At 44.1% G+C, this 25,681-nt stretch overlaps 1 pseudogene; it reads left to right on the forward strand.

Moving 5' to 3' along the window:
- The first annotated feature begins 3,108 nt into the window (after positions 1 to 3,108).
- Positions 3,109 to 21,905, forward strand: LOC147109947 (myelin-associated glycoprotein-like; annotated as a pseudogene).
- Positions 21,906 to 25,681: the final 3,776 nt, after the last annotated feature.

Genomic DNA, 25,681 nt, shown 5'->3' on the forward strand with positions numbered 1-25,681 from the left:
CTGCAACTGAGACCTGGGTCTGAACACACATCCCTAAACTAGTCAGAAAAGTCCAACTGAGACCTGGGTCTGAACACACATCCCTAAGCTAGTCATTAAAGCCACGCTGAGATCTGGGTCTGAACACACATCCCTAAGCTAGTCATTAAAGCCACGCTGAGACCTGGGTCTGAACACACATCCCTAAACTAGACAGTGAAGACCAACTGAGACCTGGGACTGAACACACATCCCTAAACTAGTCAGTAAAGGACAACTGAGACCTGGTTCTGAACACACATCCCAAAACTGGTCCCTAATAACCAACTGAGACCTGGGTCTGATCACGCATGACTGAACTAGTCAGTTAAGCCAATCTGAGAGCTGGGTCTGAACACACATCTCTAAACTAGTCAGTCAACCATCTGAACAGGAAAACAATCAAACTGGGCCCTGAATCTGAACCCAAGCCCACCCAACACACACACGATGCAACGGTGTCCCAACATCTGATTGTATCATCTTATTGCATTAACATGAAAAACTGGGCCCTGGGACTGAGCTCACATCACTAAACTAGCCTGTAAATCGAGACTGTGACATTGATCTTAGCAAGCATTCCCTGTCTCCCTCTTTCTCCGTCATACTCTCTCTCTCAGACACTTTCTCTCTGTGTCTCTCTTCTCCAGAAAACGAGAAGGCTGAGCAGTGACCTAAAAGACATCTTGAACATTTGATCTTATGAAGCTGAGATTCTTACAGTAAATAATGTCCTAATATTTAATGTAAAGATGTAATAACACTATTTAATAGTTACAGCAAGAGGTGGTACTAGAAATTGACCAGGTGCAGCCAGAACTGTGAGAGTAACTAACTGGGAAATAATTTTATACAGTCAGTGGCATCAAGGGAAGGAAGGGAACTGCTTAACCCAACAAAAGGGTCGTGCTGATGAAAACCAGCCAGAGACAAATAGTTTACCTCCAAGGAGATAATAAAGATAAATGCATGACAAGACATAGGAATTGCAGGCTATTAATACAGTGTGAATGAAATCACTGCAATATGAAATATCCCAGGTGGTGGTGGATGTAGTTTGGGGCCGAGAGCTGGAGGTGGATATTTTTCCCGAGGCACCAGAAAAAATAAGCAATTTTCTCAGGAAAACGTAACGGGTTTCAGATTTAGAATAGTGAAAATGGACCACAGTGCGTTGCCCAAACTGCACGAGGCTCATCCGAGGTGTTTTACTGAGATCTATAAGGTAAGGTAGCGATTGATCACTAACCCCTTCATGGTAGCAGTGATACGAGCCTTTTGTAGAGGTTGGGTGATTGGGCAGATGCATCGTAGATGCAATATAACGTGGATAAATGCGAGGTTATCCACTTTGGCGGCAAAAACAGGAAGGCAGAGAATTATCTGAATGGCGATAGATTGGGAGAAGGGGAAGTGCAACGAGACCTGTGTGTCCTTGTGCACCTGTCGCTGAAGGTAAGCATGCAGGTGCAGCAGGCGGTTATGAAGACAATGGTATGTTGGCCTTCATAACGAGAGAATTCGAGTGCAGGAGCAAGGGTGTCTAGCTGGAGTTCTACAGGGCCTTGGTGAGACCACTCCTTGAGTACTGTGTGCAGTTTTGGTCGCCTTATCTGAGGAAGGATTTTCTTGCCATGGAGGGAGTGCAGCGAAGAATCACCAGTCTGATACCTGGGATGGCAGGAGTGACGTATGAGGAGAGATTGGGTCGATTGGGTTAAACTCGCTGGAGCTTAGAAGAATGAGAGGGGATCTCATTGAAACTTATACAATTCTAACAGGACTAGAAAGACTAGATGCAGGAAGGATGCTCCCAATGGCCAGGGAGTCCAGAACCAGGGGTCACAGTCTAACGATAAGGGGTAAGCCATTTAGGACGCAGATGAGGAGGAATTTCTTCACCCAGGGAGTGGTGAACCTGTGGAATTCTCTACCACAGAAGGCAGTTGAGTCCAATTCATTAACAATATTCAACAAGGAGTTAGATATATTTCTTAAGGCTAAAGGGATCATGGGATATGGGGAGAAAGCAGGGAAAGGGTACTTAATTTGAATGATCAGCCATGCTCTCATTGAATGGTGGAGCAGGCTCGAGGGGCCGAATGGCCTATTCCTGCTCCTCTCTTCTATGTTTCTATGTTTCTATGTTTATTTTCCAACTAATCTGAACTGATTCTGCTTCTTAGTCTGATTCCAAATGCGCCCAGTTTGAAGCTGGACTGTTTTTGAATGACGTTCCCGTTTGTATCCAGGATTTGATGCCATTGGTCAATTGGCAGGGATTTGTTCTCGTGGATAAAAATATGCACGTTGTTTCCAGCAGCATTGACACTCCAAATCTGAAATTTCACGTCACACGTCACAGTTCTAGCATTAAAGTCAGAAACTTCATAAACTCGTCATTGTGGCAACTGGGATCTCAATGAGTTAATTTCAGCAGATTTCATCTCGCTCCAGTGTCAGTATAAACAATGAAGTCACTTCTAAAAATGGCACTATGCCCACTTGAAGCTGTTTACTGTGAAACTCCTTTGTATCTTTTGACATTTCGAATACGTGTTGTGTCCCCGAACTACTGAAGGTGATCAACACACACGTCTGTAGAAAGCGGCTACAGGACTAACCATAGCTTCATACTTCAAACATTCACATGTTCAAGGGCTGATAAATAGCTCAGTGTCCTGGAGTTGTGTGTCGGGGCGTCGACAGCTGGTGGAGAGGCTATTTTAGATATTGCAATCTAAAGTGCCACCGCCTGTCCTGCAACGGTGCAGATGATGAGAGGGCTGGGTGCATCTCTGCTCAGGTTAACCAGCATTGTCTGGGCCTCAACATATCATGTAACTGAGGGCCGATCAGTGATGCACTCTGTCATATTGGAAGTGTCCCAGATTTCCAGCAGTTTAGATCACCAACATTTGAGGAGAGGCGCAAGTTGTCTGAGCTATCGCGTTCCCAATGATTGGTGGGTGGCGAACTGCTGACCTCCTAATACACTGATTCGATTCGCTATGAACTCCAGCCTGCTACTGGCGAACGGAATGCAGAAATGTGACTTTTCTGTGATAAAATCAAGTTCTGTCATTTTAACATCGTGAACCGCCTCCAGTCATGAAGAATATCAGATTTATCTCCATTCTGATAATTAGCGAAGGTAAATTATTCATATTTAACAATTAATGTCAGATGCGATCTCCATTTTTTGGGAAATTAAACAATTCATTGTTTGTGGAGATAGTACATGTTTTGTCGGTAATTTACAAATTACCGATTTGCGCATTTAATGTATATTTTTTTGAAACGTTATCCTGTATTTTATAAGATTGATTTAATATTTACTCTCTGATTTATCGGCTTTCAATGGAAAACTTATTGGAATTTGAAGAGTTTTAATGAAAATTTCACGAGTCTTAATTGATGTACTAATGAATATGTTGGTGGGGTTTTTAAAGGGGAAATTAGTAATATTTAACTTGACGGTCAGGGGATATTTTAATTGCGATTTTATTTCGGATTTTAAAGGGTGTTTAATTTCTATTTTTTCACCAGTTATCCATAGTTCACGATGGTCTGTGAAGGTGCCGTGGAATGTGTCAGCAGTGAGCGGGTCATGTGCAGAGATCCCGTGTACTTTTGATTATCCCACCTCTGGCCGCAATCCGGGGGGTATGTGGTTCAAGGGGTCTCCTGATCCTGGAACATCAGGTTTCTCGATTATCTGTGATTCCCGGCATTCAGACAAGGTGTCCTTGAACTATAGAGGGCGAGCTGAGTTCACCGGCGACTTTGGAAAGAAACAATGTTCCTTACGTTTAAAGGGTATCACGAAGGGCGATGAAGGTGACTATTATTTCAAATTGAAGATCATCAACGCCCAGAATAATATAGAATGATATTCTGCCAAATCTAAAGTCACTCTTTCCATCTTATGTAAGTTTTTTTGATTTGTTCCTTTTGTAGTTTATATTCCATCTCGCCAGTGACATTTAATTTTAGCCTAACTTGGAAAGATTTCTTGTTACTCTTGTCCCATGTCACAGGCTACACCGTCAGCACTGGTCCATTGAATAATTCCTAGGTATGTGTTATATTTTGACTTGAACTGAAATGGGGCGCTGGCTTTCTTAGTAACTTACAGAAGCTCCCTGCGTTGTTCAGTCAGTAAGTGCAGCGCTAGATGGCATTAACATCGCCGAACCCCCCACCATCAACAACCTGGGGGTCACCATTGACTAGGGACTTAACTGGACCAGCTACAAGAGCAGGTCAGAGGCTAGGTATTCTGTGGCGAGTGTCTCACCTCCTGACACCCCAAAGCCTTCCCACCATCTACAAGGCACAAGTCAGGATTGTGATGGAATATTCTCCACTTGACTGGATGAGTGCAGCTCCTACAGCACTCAAGAAGCTCGACACCATCCAGGACAAAGCAGCCCGCTTGATTGTCACCCCATCCACCACCTTAAACACCGGCGCACCATGGCTGCAGTGTGTACCATCTGCAATATGCACTGTAGCAACTCGCCAAGGCTTCTTCGGCAGCACCTCACAAACCCGCAACCTCTTCCACCGAGAAGGACAAGGGCAGCTTGACTAAAGTGGACTGGGAAAATAGATTAAAGTGCAAGATGGTACATGAGCAGTGGTGTAAATTCAAGGAGCTATTTCACAACGTTCAAGAAAAATATATTCCAGTGAGGAAAAAGGGGCGTAAAAGAAAAGACAGCCATCCATGGCTAAGTAAAGTAATAAAGGATAGTATCCGACTGAAACAAGGTCATATAAAGTAGGCAAATCTAGTGGGAGGATAGAAGATTGGGAATCACTTAAAAGCCAGCAAAGAATAACTAAAAGATTAATTAAGAAAGGGAAGATATATTATGAAAGTAAACTAGCAAAAAATATAAAAACAGATAGCAAGAGTTTCTACAGTTATATAAAAAGAAAAAGGGTGGCTAAAGTGAATGTTGGTCCCTTAGTGGACGAGAGCGGGAAATTAGTGGTGGTGAACATGGAGATGGCAGAAACGCTGAACAAATATGTTGTATCGGTCGTTACAGTAGAGGACACTAAAAATATCCCAACACTGGACAAACAGGGGGCTATAGGCGGGGAGGAGCTAAACACGATTAATATCACTAAGGAGGTGGTACTATGTAAGATAATGGGACTAAAGGCGGATAAATCCCCTGGACCTGATGGCTTACATCCTAGGGTCTTGAGAGAAGTAGCGGTAGGGATTGTGGATGCATTGGTGGTTATTTTCCTAAACCCCATGGATTCAGTAAAGGTCCCAGCAGATTGGAAATCTGTTAATGTAACGCCCTTATTTAAAAAGGGAGGCAGACAAAAGGCTGGAAACTATAGACCAGTTAGCCTAACATCTGTGGTTGGTAAAATGTTGGAGTCCATTATTAAGGAAGCAGTAACAGGACATTTGGATAAGCATAATTTAATCGGACAGAATCAGCATGGTTTTACGAAGGGGAAGTCGTGTTTGACAAATTTGCACGTATTCTTTGAGGACATAACAAGCAGGGTGGAGAAAGGGGAACCAGTGGATGTGGTGTATTTGGACCTCCAAAAGGCATTTGACAAGGTGCCACGCAAAAGATTACTGCACAAGATAACAAATCATGGGATTGGGGGCAATGTACTGGCATGCGTGGAGGATTGGCATCTAACAGAAAACAGAGAGTTGGGATAAATGGTTCATTATCTGGCTGGCAATCAGTAACTAGTGGTGTTCCGCAGGGGTCGGTGCTGGGACCCCAACTCTTTACAATCTATATTAATGATTTGGAGGAAGGGGCCGAGTGTAACGTATCCAAGTTTGCCTACGATACAAAGATAGGAACGAACGCAGTGAGTGAGGAGAACATAAAAACCTGCAAAAGGACATAGACAAGCTAAGTGAGTGGGCAAAAATTTGGCAGATGGAATATAATGTTGGAATGTGTGAGGTTATGCACTTTGCCAGAAAAAATCAAAGAGCAAGTTATTATCTAACTGGAGAGAAACTGCAAAGTGTTGCAGTACAAAGGGATCTGGGGGTCCTGATGCATGAAACACAGAAGGTTGGTATGCAGGTACAGCAGGTGATCAGGAAGGCCAATGGAATCTTTGCTTTTATTGCAAGAGGGATGGAGTATAAAAGCAGGGAAGTCTTGCTGCAGTTATACAGGGTACTGTTGATGCCACAGCTGGAATACTGCGTACTGTTTTGGTTTCCATATTTAAGAAAAGATATACTTGCTCTCGAGGCAGTTCAGAGAAGGTTCACTCAACTGATTCCGGAGATGAGGGGGTTGACTTATGAGGAAAGGTTTAGTAGGTTCGGCCTCTACTCATTGGAATTCAGAAGAATGAGAGGCGATCTTATCGAAACATATAAGATTGTGAGGGGGCTTGATCGGGTGGATGCGTTGAGGATGTTTCCACTGATGGGTGAGACTAGAACTAGGGGGCATAATCTTAGAATAAGGGGCTGCCCTTTCAAAACTGAGATGAGGAGAAACGTTTTCACTCAGAGGGTAGTAAATCTATGGAATTTACTACCTCAGAGAGTTGTGGAAGCTGCGACATTAAACAAATTTAAAATGGAGATAGACAGTTTCCTAGCTGATAAGGGAATAAGGGTTATGGGGAGAGGGCAGGGAAGTGGACGTGACCATAATGTTCGGATCAGCCATGACCCTATTGAATGGCGGCGAAGGCCCGAGGGGCCGTATGGCCTACTCCTGCTCCTACTTCTTATGTTCTAGCAGGCGCATGGGAACACCACCACCTCCAGAATTCCCTCCATGTCACACATCATCCTGATTTGGAAATATATCGCGAAAACTTCATCGTCACTGGGCCAAATGCATTGAACTCCCTCCCTAACAGCACTGTGGGAGTACCATCACCATACGGACTGCAGCAGTTCAAGAAGCTGGCTCACCACCACCTTCTCAAGGGCAATTATGGATGGGCAATATATGCTGGCCTTCTGAGCGATGCTCATATTCCATGAATGAATAAAAGTAAAGACTGGTGTGTCAAAATCCAATCCCTCAAGAATGTGGAAAAATAAATCAAGGTTTGTACTTCTAATGGACGGGTCAGAGGACATGGTCAATACTTAGGAGGGATTTCTTCACTCAGATCATTTACAGGTCCCCATATCATAGGGTCATGTTTCAGAGTCATTCGGCTGAATCAACTTGCACACAATTGGCTATTTCTAAATTAAAATATACGGTTACGCAAATGTCCTTCTCTCCTTACAGATACACCACAGATATCAGTCTCTGGGGAATTGATTTCAGGAAAGCCAGCACACCTGATCTGCTCTGTTACACATAGTTGCCCGTCCGCCAACCTTGAATTGATGTGGACCCATGACAAAGTTGTACCTCAATTTGTGCCAGAGATTAAAGCTTCAAAAAACATTATAACAGTTTCGAGGGTTCCCAGAAGGTTTCATCCACTTTCAACTTCAGCCCATCACCGGACCATCATGGGAAGAAGCTGGGATGTAGACTTATAGTCGATGGCATCACGGCTGCTGAAGAAGAAACTCTTACACTGGATGTTAAGCGTAAGTGCCTGCACTATGCTTCATTCAACCATGTTATTGATGAACCTGTTCAATAGATGTCTGTATGCTAAATAGAGTGATAGCTCGCCTGGATAATCAAGTAATTGAAACAGGTCATTCGGCCCAACCAGCCCATGCCGGTGTTTATGCTCCACTCGAGCCTCCTCCTGTCTTTCCTCACCAACTGTATCAGCGTAACCTGTAATTCCCTTCTACCCCATAAGCTTGTCCACCCTCCCCTTAAATGCATCGATACTATTCACTTCCACCACTCCCTGTGGTACCTGGGGCGGTGCTCGGGATTCAAAAATTGGCCTCAGCACCACTGTGTACGAGATGGGAAAATCCACCCAACTTAATCTGGGAGGAATGGCCACTTGATTGATGTGCTGGAGGAATAGAACCTTACGTGGGAAAGCATACTACTCTTCAAACCCTTGAAGATAAGAGGGGAAATAATGCTTATTTTTGAAATAAGCTGAAGATCTAGTGCTTAAAAGGCATGATCTGCATTTTCAATTGATAGTTTACAGAATAACCACCATATCTTACTTTACTATTCTTCTTTAGTTATCACATATATTGTTTTATTTTCCTCATCCGCACTGATAACCCCATTTAGATCCAATGGCCTCATCTCTTCCAGCTGGCGCACAAAAACCAGCCATCAATTCCTCTATAGCGGCAGTGGAAGGGAGCTCTTTAACATTATACTGCACGGCCCGGGGGAACATACCGGTGCATTTAACATTGGTCCGAAATGGTGAAGTGATCAGCAGGTCTTCCACCGGAGAACTGAAGCAGATATTCCACAAAGTTAGTGCTGAAGATAACGGTGAATATTGGTGCGTGGCTGACAATAACTTGGGCAAAACGAACAGCTCCACACTGATTTCTGTACAATGTAAGTGCTGTGTCAACCTATCAAATGTATATTGGGACATCAATCCGTCTTAGAGTGATTCGGAATCGTTCTTTTCCGCCAGTGTTCACACAACTGTCTCAAAATCCGTCAGTAATATTGCCTGAAATGTCAGAAAGGAAGGAGAGTTGAATCAAATTCATTGAGGATAAGACACTGTTAAAAACCATCTGCAGACTCAAATACACAACTCAATGTAGAAGGTATTTCTGATTGGTTAAAACCAAATGAATGAATATGTGGGATGGGCAACGCCAGAATTTCCATGCGGCGGACTGAACCCAGCGGTCCTGAAGTGTAGGAACATTTTAGTCCATCACAAAGGTAGAAATTTATAGTATTAAATAAAGACAAAAACTGAGCAGAGGTTATTGAGGTGATTACCAGAAATGACATGTTGGAGGAGCTGGTCGGGTTGATTTACACTATTGTAACTCGGGAATTCTCACAACATAAGAATATAAGAACATAGGAATTAGCATCCGGAGTTGGCAATTCGGCTCCGCAAGACTGTTCCGCTATTCAATAAGATCATGGCTGATCTTCGACCTCAAGTTCACTTTCCCGCATGATCTCCATATCATAGAGTCATAGAGTCATAGAGTTTTACAGCACAGAAAGAGGCCCTTCGGCCCATCGTGTCTGCGCCGCCCATCCATCCCTGTCCAGTCTAATCCCATTTTCCAGCATTTGGTCCATAGCCTTGTATGCAGTGCCATTTCAAGTGCTCATCCAAATGCTTCTTGAATGTTGTGAGGGTTCCTGCCTCTACCACCCTTTCAGGCATTGAGTTCCACATTCCAACCACCCTCTGGGTGAAAAAGTTCCTTCTCAAATCCCCTCTAAATCTCCTGCCCCTTACCCTGAATCTATGCCCCCTTGTTATTGACCCCCCTACTAAGGGGAAAAGTTCCTCTTTGTCTACCCTATCTATGCCCCTCATCATTTTGTACACCTCAATCAGGTCCCCCCTCAGCCTTCTTTGCTCCAAGGAAAACAACCCCAGCCTATCCAGCCTCTCTTCATAGCTGAGGCGCTCCATGCCAGGTAACATCCTGGTGAATCTTCTCTGCACCCTCTCCAAAGCAATCACATCCTTCCTATAGTGAGGCGACCAGAACTGCACACAGTACTCCAGCTGTGGCCTCACCAGCGTTTTGTACAGCTCCATCATAACCTCCCTGCTCTTATATTCTATGCCTCGGCTAATGAAGGCAAGTATCCCATATGCCTTTTTAACCACCTTATCTACCTGTTCCGCTGCCTTCAGGGATCTATGTACATGTACACCATGGTCCCTCTGACCCACTGTACTTCCTAGGGTCCTACCACTCATTGTGTATTCCCTTGCCTTATTTGTCCGTCCAAAATGCATCACCTCGCACTTTTCAGGGTTAAATTCCATTTGCCACTTTTCCGCCCATCTGACCAACCCGTTTATATCGTCCTGTAGCCTAAGGCTTTCCTCCTCACAATTTACCACCCCACCAATTTTCGTGTCATCTGCGAACTTACTGATCATACCTTTTACATTCTCATCCAAATCATTTATGTATATCACAAACAACAAGGGACCCAGCACCGATCCCTGAGGTAGCCCACTGGACACAGGCTTCCAGTCACAAAAGCAACCTTCGACCATCACCCTCTGCCTCCTGCCACTCAGCCAGTTTAGGATCCAACGCGCCAAGGCACCCTGGGTCCCATGGGCTCTTACCTTCTTGACCAGTCTCCTATGCGGGACTTTGTCAAAAGCTTTACTGAAGTCCATGTAAACCACATCCACAGCATTTCCCTCATCCACCCCCCGAGTCACCCCCTCGAAAAATTCAATCAGATTTGTCAGACATGATTTACCCTTGACAAAGCCATGCTGACTATCCCCGATTAATCCTTGCCTCTCCAAGTGGAGACTAATTTTGTCCCTCAGAATTTTTTCCAATAATTTCCCTACCACAGATGTTAGGCTCACTGGCCTGTAATTCCCTGGTTTATCCCTGCTACCCTTCTTGAATAATGGTACTACGTTAGCTGTTCTCCAGTCCTCTGGTACATCCCCTGTGGCCAGAGAGGTTCTGAAAATTTGTGTCAGAGCCCCTGCAATCTCCTCCTTTGCCTCCCACAGCAGCCTGGGATACATCTCGTCCGGGCCTGGGGATTTATCCACTTTTTGGCCTGCTGAAACCGCTAGCACCTCCTCCCTCTCGATGCTAATATGTTCAAGTATGTCACAGCCCCCTTGCCCGATTTCTATGTCTGCATCGTCTTTCTCCATAGTGAACACAGATGCAAAAAATTCATTTAAAACCCCGCCTACATCCTCTGGCTCTACACACAGATTGCCACTTTGGTCCCTAATGGGCCCCACCCTTTCCCTGGTTATCCTCTTGCCCTTAATATACTTATAAAACATCTTAGGATTTTCCTTTATTTTGCTCGCCAGTGTTATTTCATGGCCCCTCCTCGCCCTCCTAATTTCTTTTTTAAGTATGCCCCTGCATTTTTTATACTCCTCTAGGGCTTCTTCCGTCTTTAGTCTTTTGTAACTGCCAAAAGCCCCCCTTTTATTTCTAATGCATTTTTGTATATCCCTTGTCATCCAAGGTTCCCTTTGCTTGTTGGTCCCCCCCTTGACCTTTACAGGAACATGTTGGCGTTGTACTCTCTCTATTTCCCTTCTGAAAGTCTCCCACTGTTTTGATGCGGATTTTCGTATAAGTAGCTGCTCCCAGTCCAATTTGGCCAGATCCTGCCTTATCATATTAAAATCGGCCTTCCCCCAATTTAGAACCCTTATTTCCGGGCCGTCTTTGGCTTTTTCCATGACCACCTTAAATCTCACCGAATTGTGGTCACTGTCGCCAAAATGCTCTCCTACTGACACTTCCACCACTTGCCCGGCTACATTCCCCAGAATTAGGTCCAGTACCGCCCCCTCTCTTGTAGGACTTTCTACATGTTGGCTCAAAAAGCTCTCCTGGATGCACTTTAAGAATTCTGCACCCTCTAAGCCTTTCACACTCTGACTATCCCAATTTATATTGGGGAAGTTGAAATCCCCCACAATTATTACCCTATTATTTTCGCACTTTTCTGAGATTTGTCTACATATCTGTTCCTCTATCTCCCCTGACTGTTTGGGGGCCTATAGTACATCCCTAGATTCCCTAGAGTCCAAAAATCTAACTATATCACCCTTGAATATACTCAATGACTCAACATTCACAACACTTTGGGGAAGAGAATTCCAAAGATTCACAGCCCTCTGAGTGAAGAAATTCCTCCTCACATCATTCTTCAATGGCCGACCCGTTATGCTGAGGCGGTGACCCCGAGTTCTAGATCTGCAGCCAGGGGAAACAACCTCTCAGCATCTACTCTGTCAATCCCCCTCAGAATCTCAGATGTTTCAATGAAATCAGCTCTCATTCTTCTAAACTCCTGTGAGTATAGGCCCAATCCATTGAATCTCTCCTGAAAGGACAACTGTCTCATCGCACATGTTGGTCCAGGAAATATATGGATCAATTGACATAGAAACATAGAAACATAGAAGATAGGAGCAGGAGTAGGCCATTCGGCCCCTCGAGGCCGCTCCGCCATTCAATGCGATCATGGCTGATCATCCAAATTCAGTACCCTGTCACCGCTTTCTCCCCATATCCCTTGGTCCCTTTAGCCTTAAGAAACATATCCACTATATCCAACTCCTTCTTGAATATATTTAATGAATTGGCCTCCACTGCCTTCTGTGGTAGAGAATTCCACAGGTTCACCACTCTCTGGGTAAAGAAATTCGTCCCCATCTCTGTCCTAAATGGCTTACCCCTTATCCTTAGACTGTGACCCCTGGTTCTGGACTCCACGACCATCGGGAACATCCTTCCTGCATCTAGTCTGTCTAGTCCTGTTAGAATTTTATGAGTTTCAATCCGATCTCTCATTGGCTTGATGCAATTTTAGACCTGACTAAGTGCCTTGCTAGAAAGTAGGGGAAAGGAATGTCTGATGAAGCATTAAATGAATGTAACATTGAATGGTCCTAATCAATCTCGTTATGTGCAGTGATCTCTCTGCTTAATCTAATGCCGAAATTGGGTCTATTTAGACACTGCAAACTGCTTGATGGAAATTATCTCAATTTCACTTCTCTTTTTTTTTAGATAAACCCACGATGGTATCAGGCCCGAATTGCACCAGTTCTGAGGGTGGGGTTCATTGTACCTGCAGTGTCAGAGCCAAGCCCCCAGCAACCATCACCTGGGGCATCAATGGGAGAAACATCACTGCGAACAGTTCAGATATCAATATCCTCTCCTCGGCATTGAATAATCACCTGGTGCAGAGCTCCCTGACACTGACTCACCCAACTGGAATTGGCCACCTGCTCTCTTGTTTTGGAGTAAACGAGCATGGCGTTAGTGTCGGCAAATACCAGCCCCAATCTGGAGGTAAATACTAAATTTTCCTGTAATATTAGTACTGTGGACGGTTTGGTACATTAATTGTTAGTGGCTAAGTGAACGGTGGCAAATAACAGTTCCATTCGAGAGCTGCATGCCAAAACCATTGGTAATTTAATTCTGAATCCATGGATATTTTACATAGTGTATGGTCGGGCCAACAACTCATTGAAAGTTGCGATGGGAATAGTGAATACATTTTAAATCTGTCTTTCATTTCCGGATTTGTTTAGTGTCGCCTTGTTTTTGTCACGATTGGAAGGGATTAGTATAAAGCAGTAGAAGTAGCGTGCAATCGTTATTAAAACAGAACCTTCTGAATGAATTGAACGCTGTATGATGTCAGGTTTCCTCTCAGTCTAATGGTAGCCGGCTGCAGTCTATCATTTAATTAAACATTGTACAGTTTTAGTCTCGTTTTCTGATAAAGGATAAACTTGTCGTAGAGGTGGTGCAACAATGGTTCACTAGATTGATCCCCGGGAAGAGAGGGCAGTCCTATGAAGAGAGATTGAATAGATTGGCCCTATACTCTTTGGAGTTTAGAAGAATGAGGGGTGATCTCATTGAAACATGTAAGATTCTGAAGGGGATTGACAGAGTAAATGCTGAGAGGTTGTTTCCCCTGGCTGGAGTGTCTAGAACTAGCGTGCATAATCTCAGGATAAGGCGTGAGCTATTTAAGACTGAGATGAGGAGGAATGTCTTCACTCAAAGGGTTGTGAATCTTTGGAATTCTCTGCCCCAGACAGTTGTGGATGCTCAGTCATTGAGTATATTCAAGGCTGAGATCGATAGATTTTTGGACTGCAGAAGAATTAAGGGATATGGGGATCAGGTTGGAAAGTGTAGTTGAGGTCGATGATCAGCCATGATCTTATTGAATGCCAGAGCAGGCTTGAGGGGCCGTATTGCCTACTCCTGCTCTTATTTCTTATGTTCTTTTGTTCTCATGAAGTTGCTAGTTTTGAACCTTTCGTTCAAATTTTATAGCTATATCAGATTGCCCATCGGTGATTGTATTGGAGGTATGCTTCGTAGATAACATGGGATAATCCTGAAAATTGAGCCAGAACATTCGGGATAATTGAAAGAGCAGATGTTAGATTAAATTGAAGTATTGGACAACAGGCGAACAGATCCAGGTATGCAGCGAGGATACAGGCAGGCTCTCGGGGTTATACCTGGATACATATATTAAGTCATATCATTAATCACATGCTTTCACTGTGGATAGTCCCATGCCTTTCAAACACCGTATCGTATGGAGAGGAGTCGCTAGATCTTTAAGGCCCGATTTTGCAAAACATCTCAATTAGGATCATAGATATTTAGGGCACAGAAGGAGGCCATTCGGCCAGTTGTGTCTGCGGCGGCCGAAAAGAGGTCTCTAGCCCAATCCCACTTTCCAGTATATAGGTCCGTAGCGTTGCAGGTTATGGTGCTTCAAGTGCATATCCAAGGACTTTTTTAATGCAATTAGGGTTTCTACCTCTATCCCCCTTTCAGAGAGTGCGTTCCAGTACCCCACCACCGTCTGGGTGAAATAAATTCCATTCAACTCCCCTCTAATCCTTCTACAATTACTTTAAACCTGTGCTCCTGGTTATTGACCTGTCATCTGGGGGAAATAGGTCCTTCCTGTTCACACTTTCACGGCTCCAACATAATTTTATTCACCAAAAAGTTGCATTAAATGATTCAACACGTCTTACCAATGCAGAGATGTGTACAGGGGGTTGTTTATTTACATTTTCTTATCTTGATTTCTTATGAACATAACATGTAGGAAAGCAATCTTAAGACAATTATTTCAAATTTACATAGGGGGCATATCCATTGTTGAAATTCAGTGTCAGATTTTGGAAGGAGACATCAGTTCAAATGATGCCCTCTCAGTGCTCAGTGAACATTCCCCATTAAATGAATAAAACACCCTAAGGATTTTTATGGAGAATAGATTCGGGGTAATTTCCAAATAGTGCATCTTCTGATTGCCGGGTCACGGTCATGCCTTTTTCAGAATGGATAGAAATACTGAGACTCTTACTTATAAGATGAGAATTTCCAGGAAACTTGCCCACACAAGCTGATAAAAGTTATCCTAATACCACGATGTATTATTAGAGCAATAATATGCTGCAAAGTCTTTTTGAATATTGTAGGAATATTTCCCTGGAATATTGTCATCTCAGTACTAGCAGCCGCCGGAGTAATCCTGCTGATCCTGATCGTGGTGAAGATATGGAGGTATTTGTGGTTCATAGTTACTTAAATTCTTGTGTCAATCACAGATTTAATAGGGGCCATGGCATCAGAATTTCGGCCTGTGAGAAACTATTGTTTCACATAATTAACCCATGAGAGCATTGACCCTGAAACTCTGCTACGATTTGTGAAGGGGAGGATTAAAGAGGTCAAGTGCTTCTGTGGCGCAAGTAGGGAAGTGTTAAAGTCTCATCTGCCCCTGGTCGCTCTACGGCCAGTCTATGGCCAGTCTATCACCGGCCTATCGCTTCTCCCAACACCGATAACAGACCAGAATAATCGTTCTCTAGTCTTGGCCCCAGTAGCTTTCGCTTCCATGCCCAAAGATTTTGGGTTGAATCCTCAAAACAGAACATGAGCACCACATCTAGGTTGACATTATGCAGGAGTGCAGCATTGTTGGAGATGCCGTCTTTCATACTGGACATTTAATCTGGAACACCATCTGCCTGCTCAAATGGATGTGAAAGATCCCACGATAATATTGGTGGAAGAGGAATGAAGTTCTCCCTGTGTCACGGCAAGCATATATCCACTATCGCTCCAGGAAAGATGATTAACTCTTCATTTGTCTTATTGCTGTTTGTGGGTTATTGTTCTGCTCAAAATGGCTTCCATGTTTGCTTAGAAAACTAGTTTCAAATAATAATTCCTTGGCTGTGGAATGCTTTGGGAAGATCCTGAGGTAACCGCACTATATAATTGCAATTTCATTCTTCTGGATTTGAGCTGCAGCAGCCAGCCAACAACTTGCATTCAAAGAGCATCGTGTAGGAACAGTTGCAAGGGCTTCAGAAGGGAACATAACTCGGACACCAATTCAGAGAAGCTGATGTAATAAGCAGTAATTTAAATCTTGGTCAGAGAGGTTGGTTTTAAGGAGGTTCTTAATGGAGAAGATAGACGTGGAGCCGCGGTGGATTCCAAGGAGATAAATCCAGGGTTTGTGGGCTGAGTGATGGAAGGCACGGCCACCAATGGAGGGAGATTGAAAGGGGGAACAAGGGGCTGGAATTAGAACATCGCAGATTTCGAAGCGGTGCTAATTGTTGTAGGGCCAGAGGCCGTTACAAAGGAGTGTGGGGGCCACGGATGGTTTTTTATAAATATTAATCCCTCCAATAGTAAGAAAGTAAATAAATGAAGACTTGATTTATATTGCGCTTTTCACTACCTCAGGACGTCTCAAAGTGCTTTATAGCCAATGAAGTACTTTTGAAGTGTAGTCACTGTTATAATGTAGGAAACCCGGCAGTCAATTCGCGCACAGCAAGCTCCCACAAACAGCAATGTGATAATGACCAGATAATCTGTTGAGTGAGGGATAAATATTGGCCAGGACACTGCTCTTCTTTGAAATAGTGCCATGTGATATTTTACGTCCGCCCGAGAAAGCAGATGGAACCTCGGTCGAACGTCTCATCCGAATGAAGGCTCCTCCGACAGTGCAACACTCCTTCAGTACTGCAGTGGAGGCTCAGCCTTGATGTTTGTGGCAAATCCCTGAAGCGGGACTTTGAACCCACAAAATAATTGCCTCAGTGGCGAGAGTGCTACTCAGTGATCCATGGCTGAAAAACTTTCCTGCGGGTAGCTGTTAGCAGGAACTCAGAGTATATTTTTACGTTAGTTGTGTCTTGTAAAGCTGATTAGTTTCAGCATGTTTCTTCCAAGGCTACTGTCAGAATTCTCAATTGAAGAAAGGTAGGTTGTTGAATACCATCAACAAAGTAACTGGAACAAGTGAATTTAAATAAATCGACAATTCGAAAGAAGCAGCTAATTTAAATATATTTTAAATAATCACAGAAAATGTCCGTTTTTGGAAAGATAGAATAGGGAAATGTTGATGTTCAGAGGGAACTGGGTGTCCTTGTACACGCATCAATGAAAGTTAACATGCAGGTACAGCAAGCAATATGGAAAGCAAATGGTATGTTGGCCTTTATGAAAAGAGGACTTGTGAATAAGAGTAAGGAAGTCTTGCTACAATTATATAGGGCCCTGGTGAGACCAGAACTGCAGTATTTTGTACAGTTTTGGTCTCCTTCCCTAAGGAAGGATGTCCTTGCCATAGAGGGAGTGCAACAAACGTTCACCAGACTGGTTCCTGGGATGGGGGGGACTGTCCTATGAGGAGAGATTGAGTAGTCTAGACCTATATTCTCTAGAATTTAGAAAAATGAGAGTTGATCACATTGAAACATATAAAATGCTGACAGGGCTTGACAGGGTAGATGCAGGGAGGATGTTTCCCCTGGCTGGAGAGTCTAGGACCAGGGGTCACAGTCTCAGAATAAGGAGTCGGCCATTGAGGGCTGAGCTGAGGAGAAATGTCTTCACTCAGAGGGTGGTGAATCTTTGGAATTCTCTACCCCAGAGGGCTGTGGATGCTCAATTGTTGAGTATATTCACGAATGAGATCGATAGATTTTTGAATGTTAAGGGAATCAAGGGATATGGGGATAGTGCAGGAAAGTGGAGATGAGGTAGAAGATCAACCATGATATTATTGAGTGGCAGAGCAGGCTCGAGGGGCCAAATGGCTTCCTCCTGCTCCTATTGATTATGTTCTTATGTTTTTATGTTTCTTATATTATCTTTTTTCAACCCCATACCTTAGAACAACCTCAGACTGGGCAGAAAGTGTATCTCAATGAAGTCCAACAGTCCTGTTTGAGTGAAGCTGGTTTTTAATTCGGCAATTTCCCATAACAGCATCAGAAATAAACAATAACAAGCTAAAGTTGAAGACAAATTTACTCGTTTTAGTCACAGGAGTAAGCAAACAGAATGCAGGTTTTCAAACTGATTCAAAAAGGAAATTCTTTTCTCTCTCAGTTGATAACTCCAATGGTCCAGAATTAAACAATGTAATATGGGGAATGAATGTATTACCGCACTTTCTGAAAGTCCTGTCTAAATTGTAAAATATTGGTAGGATTTTGCATTAAACTCTTCCGTCTGCTCTTTAGACAGTTTGTCAAACCAACGTGTGCAAATCGTGTCTATTTAACAAGGTGTGAACACACTGCGTGAAACACTTGTCTGCTACTTAATAGGGTGTTAAGACAATGTGTGGAACTCATGCCTGTAGTTCAAACACAGTCTCAACAAACAGCAACTCTCCCCCGTCTGATACTTACTTGATGTGCAGGCACTTTACAAAACTCCTCTATTTGCTCATCAAAGAGTGTTAACTTAAAGTGCGGAATTCCTGTGTCCATTATTTGAATAGGTGCGAAAATCTGTCTACAATTGTAATGGATCACTGTGCTGGCTCATCATTCCTCCCAGTGCGGACTGCACCATATCATTTTCAGCTCCATTAGATAGGGAGAAATCTTCATTTAGAAATTTGGAAGTGTAAGAATAGAAAAGTAACGGGAATCAAATCCTGTCTATGCTAATCAGGCAATGTCAGATAAACAAATCACTGATGATTACATAGGATTACAATACATAGAATATATGGCACAGAAACAGGCCATTCGGCCCAACCAGTCCATGCTAGTGTTTGTGCTCCACTCGAGCCTCCTCCCGTCTTCCCTCATCTAACTCTATCAGTGTAACCCTCTATTCCCTTCTCCCTCATATGCTTCTGCAGACTCCCCTTAAATGCATCTTTACTATTCACTTCAACCACTCCCCGTGGTAGCGAGTTCCACATTCTCACCACTCTCTGGGTAAAGAAGTTTCTTCTGAATTCCCTATTAGATTTATATTGATGGCCTCTAGTAATGCTCTTCCCCGCAAGTGGAAGCATTATCTCTGTATCAACTCTATCACAATCTTTCATAATTTTATAGACATCTATTAGGTCACCCCTCAACCTACTTTTTTCCAGAGTAAATAGCCCCAGTCAGTTCATCCTTTCCTGATATGTTGAACCTCGCATTTCTGGTATCATCCTTGTAGACCTTCTCTGCACCCTCTCCAGTGTCACTATATCCTTTTTATAATATGGTGACCAGAACTGTTAGCAGTACTCCAAGTGTGGTCTAACCAAGGTTCGATACAGGTTGAGCAGAGCTTCCCTACTTTTCAATTATTTCTCTCTTGAAATAAACCCTAGTGCTTGTTTTGCTTTTCTTATGGCCTTGCTAACCTGTGGTGCAACTTGTAGCAAATTCTTTATTTGTACTCCGAGATCCCTTTGTTCCTCTACCCCACCTAGACTCGCACCCTCCCAGTGATAAGTGACCTCCCTATTCTTTCTACCAAAATGTAATACCTCACATTTGTTTGTGCTGAACTTCATTTTCCAATTACTTGCCCATTCTGTGAGTTTGTTAATGTGATCCTGTTACTTGTTACAATCCTCATCAGAGTTGACTACCTTGCCCCCACCCCCTCAATTTGGTGTCATCTTCAAATTTAGAAATTGTTTTTGAATCCAAAAACACAGGCATTGTATGATTTATTACATTTAATTTTAATCTGTTGTGAGATGCACCTTATTTTTTATTTTTAACACTCAGGAAGAAGACAAAAGTTGCCACTGGTGTCGCCCTAACCAACAGTGATTCGGTGAGTTGCTTTGTGGTGTAGAACCCAATTAACACCGAGGTAAGTGAGGGCATGGCAACTGCCCAGCATCCAATGGAGTTACCCCTGCCTGATATTGGCACTGCTTGTAACCAGAGTCAGTCACATTAACCGTGCAGTTCAACGGGTCAACAGGTGTTCTAGAAAATTGTTTGCCTGTGTTTTTAAGGGGTGGAATGAGTACCTCATGCTACTAACAGAAAGTGATGTGCTGGTCATGTCCTGGTCAATGCATCATGCCTTTACACTGTAGTAGATTTCTATTGAATTCAGAGTGCATCTAAGAGTATTGATTGCCCGCCTCACTTCCTATATTAATCGGAGTAATATTTACACTCACCTCACCCGTGGCAGTACCTCCGGTGGTTTAAATTATCAACAAGATCACATAGTATGTGGGCTTTGAGAGGCTCAATTAGAATGTTATTTCTCTGGGATGATCTACATGGTCCTCCCTGCATTTTATGGCGCTGGTTTACCGAGGGGCGGCAACATTCCATGCGAGGGGCCTAGGTGAGCAATAAGCTCGCATGTCCAAGCCCAGAAAGATTTTAAGTCGGGGGTCATAAATCAATATCCAGCCCCAACTCCCACCCGAACCCGATTGAAATCATTGGCTATATTAAAAATTAAGAATGCTGGAAATATTCAGCAGGTCAGGCAGCATCTTTGGAGAGAAAGAGAGGTAACGTCCCAGAAATTCGTGTCGGAGGCGTCCCACGTGTGCAAGCCCCCGACCTGCACTCACCGAGCGTGCCCTGAGCTGCGGGCCCACGTGGGATTCCGATCCTGGGTCTCCTCCAACTGCCGGCGCACAGTGCTTGTATATCCCAGGGGCGCAGTTGGGTCGATGCGTCCTCTGGGATCACCTGGGCCATGGAGAGCCAATGGTAGCAGGGAATGCTTCATTCATAAGTTTGACAGGAAGAGCTGCCAAACCTATAAATACTATAAGCCCCAAAACATCACTAAAACTTAACGTGTACCTCCTGGAGACTTACCCTGCCAGAGAAATCTGGAATAAAATGTAAGTTAAATGCGCACGCACTGCCTCTCCAGCGCACGTGCTCGACCTCTGAACCCTTTCTTTCACGGGCGTGGAAGTTCCGGTTTCCCGTGCATGCGCAGCGCACGCACGAAACTGGCACTTCCATTGGGCCGTATGGGTGAGAACCCCGTGCGTACTGACCCGTGGAGACCCGAAATTCTGGGCCAACATTTCAGTTGGATGAACTTTCGTCAGAAGTGGAAAAGGTTAGAAATCTAACAGATTTTAAGCACATACCAAGACATGGAAAGGGGGGAGGGGAGGGGAGAAAAAAAGGGAAGTTCTGTGATAGGGTGTAAGGCAGGAGAGATTAAATGACAAATGGGATGATGGTGCGAGGTGAAAGGGGATGTTAATGGGACAAGTAATGGAACATAACTTGGGTCGAGAGGAGGTGTAAATGGCAACAACAGAATCCTTACCAACAAATGCAATCGAAAAAATTGGAGGCATTGGCGATGATCTGAAATTGTGGAACTCAATGTTGAGTCCAGAAGGCTGTAAAGTGCCTAAGCGAAAGATGAGGTGCTGTTCCTCGAGTTTCCATTGAGCTTCATTGGAACAGTGTAGGAGGCCGAGGACAGGGAGGTGAGGGTGGGAGTGGAGCAAAGAATTATACTCAGGCTGCCCCCCAGGAACTGCCCCCAGCAGTCGGGTAAGTGTTGAGGAGGGGGGAATAGTATCGGCGCGGTGCTACTCGGGGCCAGGGGAAGCCCAATGTTTACTTTTACAGGCAGAAGGAGCTGAATAGGACAATTGGAATGGTGGCAGTGATGGAATAAAGCGGGTTATTCTGGAACAGTACCCACACTCTCACCCGGTTCAGTAGCTCCACATCTAACACACTACGTTCTGTTACAGAGACATGACAAGTACAGAAACACTGGTTTGAGAGTGGCTACACCAAACCGGTCAGCTCAAAGTGAAGAGGTCCAGTATGCAGCTGTCAGTGTTTCAGACTTTTGCAAGCAAGAGCGATATCTCCAGAAAGAGGAGCCCTGTGAATATGTTGCAATTAAATTTAAAGGAAATCCAGCTGGATTCACACTATTCTGACAGATGGAACCCATCAATAGCAACAAGACTGGTCTAATGACTTAGAATAGGAATTTCACATTGCAGGAAGTGCTGTGTGAATAGACACCTATACCAGATTAATGGCTATGATTTCAATTCTCTTTGTGGGAAGATTTGATTTCCAGTCCCAAAGGAGTTTCTAGGGCAAGCCTATGTCTGAAATTGAGCAGGAAGCACGCAATGTAACTTTAAATTATTTTATCTGCTTTAATAAAACAACAATTTTCTTAATTCGAACGTGTTTTCTTTTCAGACCTCGCCCTATTGTCTTGTCAAATACCCCTGTGGGACAGCGTTTAATCTATAAGCGGCTGGGTTAGTTTTGCAGCCTCTCCCAGCCCAGTGTAATAAAGGCTCACCTTAGTGTCAACATCCATCAGAGTCCTTCAGGACAACTTTCATAAATAGTTTTCATCTTCACCCTGCTGAAGGAGATAATTATAACGGGCGGGTCTGGGAGTTAGGCAACTAGCTATATTAAGTACTTCAGCTCCGGATTCATGCTTACAATGCTTTTATTATAATCATTAGCGAGTTGGTCGGTGGCAACAACAGCGTTTATTTCTAAACTTATTTCATTGGGAGGCTTTCTTGGCCAGTTCGAGGGCAGTTAAGGGGCAAGCACGTTGATGTGGGAGTGGAGCCACCTATAGGCCAGGCCTGGTAAGGACAACAGGTTTCCTTCCCTGCTGAGCAGCAGTGAACCAGTTGGGCATTTACGGCAATCCGACAGCTTCATTGTAATTTAACTGTTGCCAACTCTTTCATTAACGGTCTTTTGTCCACTGAATTCAAATTCTGAAACTGCCATCGCTGGATTTCCAATCTAGTGACATAACCACTCCATTAGCTATCGGTTTGTGAGGTCAGAAACTGTCAAATATAAGAACATAAGAAATAGGAGCAGGAGTAGGCCATATGACCCCTAGAGCCTGATCCACCATTCAATAAGATCATGGCTTATCATCGGCCTCAACTCTGCTATCCCAGCCGATCTCCATATCCCTTGATTCCCCTAGAGTCCAAAAATCTATCTATCTCAGCCTTGAATATATTCAAAGACTCAACATTCACTGCCATCTGGGGCAGAGAAATCCAAAGATTCACAACCCTCTGAGTGAAGAAATTCCTCCTCATCTGGGTCTTAAATGGCCGAACCCTTATCCTGAGACTGTGGCCCCTGGTTCTAGACACTCCAGCCAGGTGGAAACAACATCTCAGCATTTACCCTGTCAGTCCCCCTCAAAATCTTGTATGTTTCAATGAGATCACCTCTCATTCTTCTAAACTCCAGAGATTATTGACACATTCTATACAATCTCTCATCATAAGACAGCCCTCGCATCCCAGGAACCTTAGTTGCACCGCCTGCAAGGCAAGTATATCCTTCCTTAGATAAGGAGACCAGAAATGTGCACAGTGTGTGGTCTCATCAAGGCCCTGTACAATTGTAGCAAGACTTCCTTACTCTTATACTCCATACCCCTTGCAATAAAGGCCAACATGCCATTTGCCATCCTTATTGCTTGCTGTATCTGCATGCTAGCTTTCTGTGTTCCTTGCACGAGGACATTCAAATTTCTCTAAACACCAACATTAAAAGTTTTGCACCATTTAAAAAAAATCTGCTTTTCTATTCTTCATACCAACATGAATAACCTTACGTTTTCTACATTACACTCCATCTGTCACATTACTGCCCACTCACTTAGAGTACCTATATCCCTTTGCCCACTCTTTGATTTCTCCTCACAGCCAAATGCCCCACCTAGCATTGTATCGTCAGCTATTCACAATATATATTAAGGATCTAGACGACGGAACTAGATGTAATATCTCCAGGTTTGCAGATGACAAAAAGCTGGGTGGGCATGTGTGCAGTGAGGAGGATGTCGCAAAACACCAGTATCATTTGGACAGGTTGGGTGATTGGGCAGATTCATGGCAGATGCAATATTATGTGGATAAATGCGAGGTTATCCACTTGCGTGGCAAAAACAGGAAGGCAGATTATTATCTGAACGGCAATAGATTGAGAGAAGGGGAAGTGCAACAAGACATGCGTGTCCTTGTGCACCAGTCGCTGAAGGTATGCATCCAGGTGCAGCAGGCGTTTAAGAAGGCAAATGGTATGTTGGCCTTCATAGCGAGAGGGTTTGAGTACAGGAACAAGGATGTCTTGCTACAGTTGTACAGGGCCTTGGTGAGACCACACCTTGAGTATTGTGTGCAGTTTTGCTCGACTTATCTGAGGAAGGATGTTCTTGCCATGGAGGGAGTGCAGCGAAGATTCACCAGACTGATACCTGGGATGGCAGGAATGACGTATGAGGAGAGATTGGGTCGATTGGGCTTATACTCGCTGGAGTTTAGAAGAATGAGAGGGGATCTCATTGAAACGTATAAAATTCTAACAGGACTAGATGCAGGAAGGGTGTTCCCGATGGTCGGGGAGTCCAGAACCAGCGGTCACAGTCTAAGGATAAGGGGTAAAACATTTAGGGCTGTGATGAGGAGGAATTTCTTTACCCACGATATTCAGTCGCAGCACCCCAAGTGGGATGCGGGGCGCCTCCAGTAGCGCCGTGCTTCCTTATCGGGCACTACCACTCAATTTCAGGTGGTCAACCGCAAATGCTTCTGGGGCACTACTTTTAGTGCCCTGGCGAGGCTGGTGCCCCAAACGGGGCTGTACTCAATTTCTCCCCCTCTGTCTTTTCCCCTTAAGCTACATCCACATACAAACATAGAAGATAGGAGCAGGGGTAGGCCATTCGGCCCTTCGAGCCTGCTTCGCCATTCAATGAGGTGATGGCTGATTATCCAAATTCAGTACCCTGTCACTGCCTTCTCCGCATATCACTTGATCACTTTAGCCTCAAGAAATATATCCAACTCTTTCTTGAATATATTTAATGAACTGGCCTCCACCGCCCTCTGTGGCAGAGAATTCCACAGGTTCACCACTCTCTGGGTGAAGAAATTCCTCCTCATTTCAGTCCTAAATGGCTTACCCCTTATCCTTAGACTATGATCCCTGGTTCTGGACTCCCCGGCCATCAGAAACATCCTTTCTGCATCTAGTCTGTCCAGACCTGACAGAATTGTATAGGTTTCGATGAGATCCCTTCTCAATCTTCTAAATTCCAGTGAGTATAAGCCCAATTGACACAATCTCTCCTCGTACGTCAGTCCTGCCATCCCAGGTATCAGTCTGGTGAATCTTCGCTGCACTCTCTCCATGGCAAGAACGTCCTTCCTCAGGTAAGGTGACCAAAACTGCACACAATACTCAAGGTGCGGTCTCACCAAGGCCCTGTACAACTGCAGCAAGACACCCTTGTTCTTGTACTCGAACCCTCTTGCTACGAATGCCAACATACCATTTGCCTTCTTAACCACCTGCTGTACCTGCATGCTTACCTTCAGCGACTGGTGCACAAGAACGCCCAGGTCTCTTTGCACTTCCCCTTCTCCCAATCCATTGCCATTCATTAATAATCTGCCTTCCTGTTTTTGCCACCAAAGTGGATAACCTCACATTTATCCACATTATAGTGCAATTGCCATGTTTCTGCCCAATCACCCAACCTGTCCAAATCGTACGGGAGTTTCATGACATCCTCCTCACAGCATACCCTCCCACCCAGCTTTGTGTCGTCTGCAAATTTGGAGATATTACATCCAATTCCCTCGTCCAGATATTTCCAGCCCGCCGAGGAAGGAAGCTGTCCAGGGAATGAAATGAGGTGAGT

Source organism: Somniosus microcephalus, chromosome 12, assembly GCF_052327205.1.
Source record: "Somniosus microcephalus isolate GS21.2 chromosome 12, FLI_Smic_1.0, whole genome shotgun sequence".
NCBI classification, from domain to species: domain Eukaryota; kingdom Metazoa; phylum Chordata; class Chondrichthyes; order Squaliformes; family Somniosidae; genus Somniosus; species Somniosus microcephalus.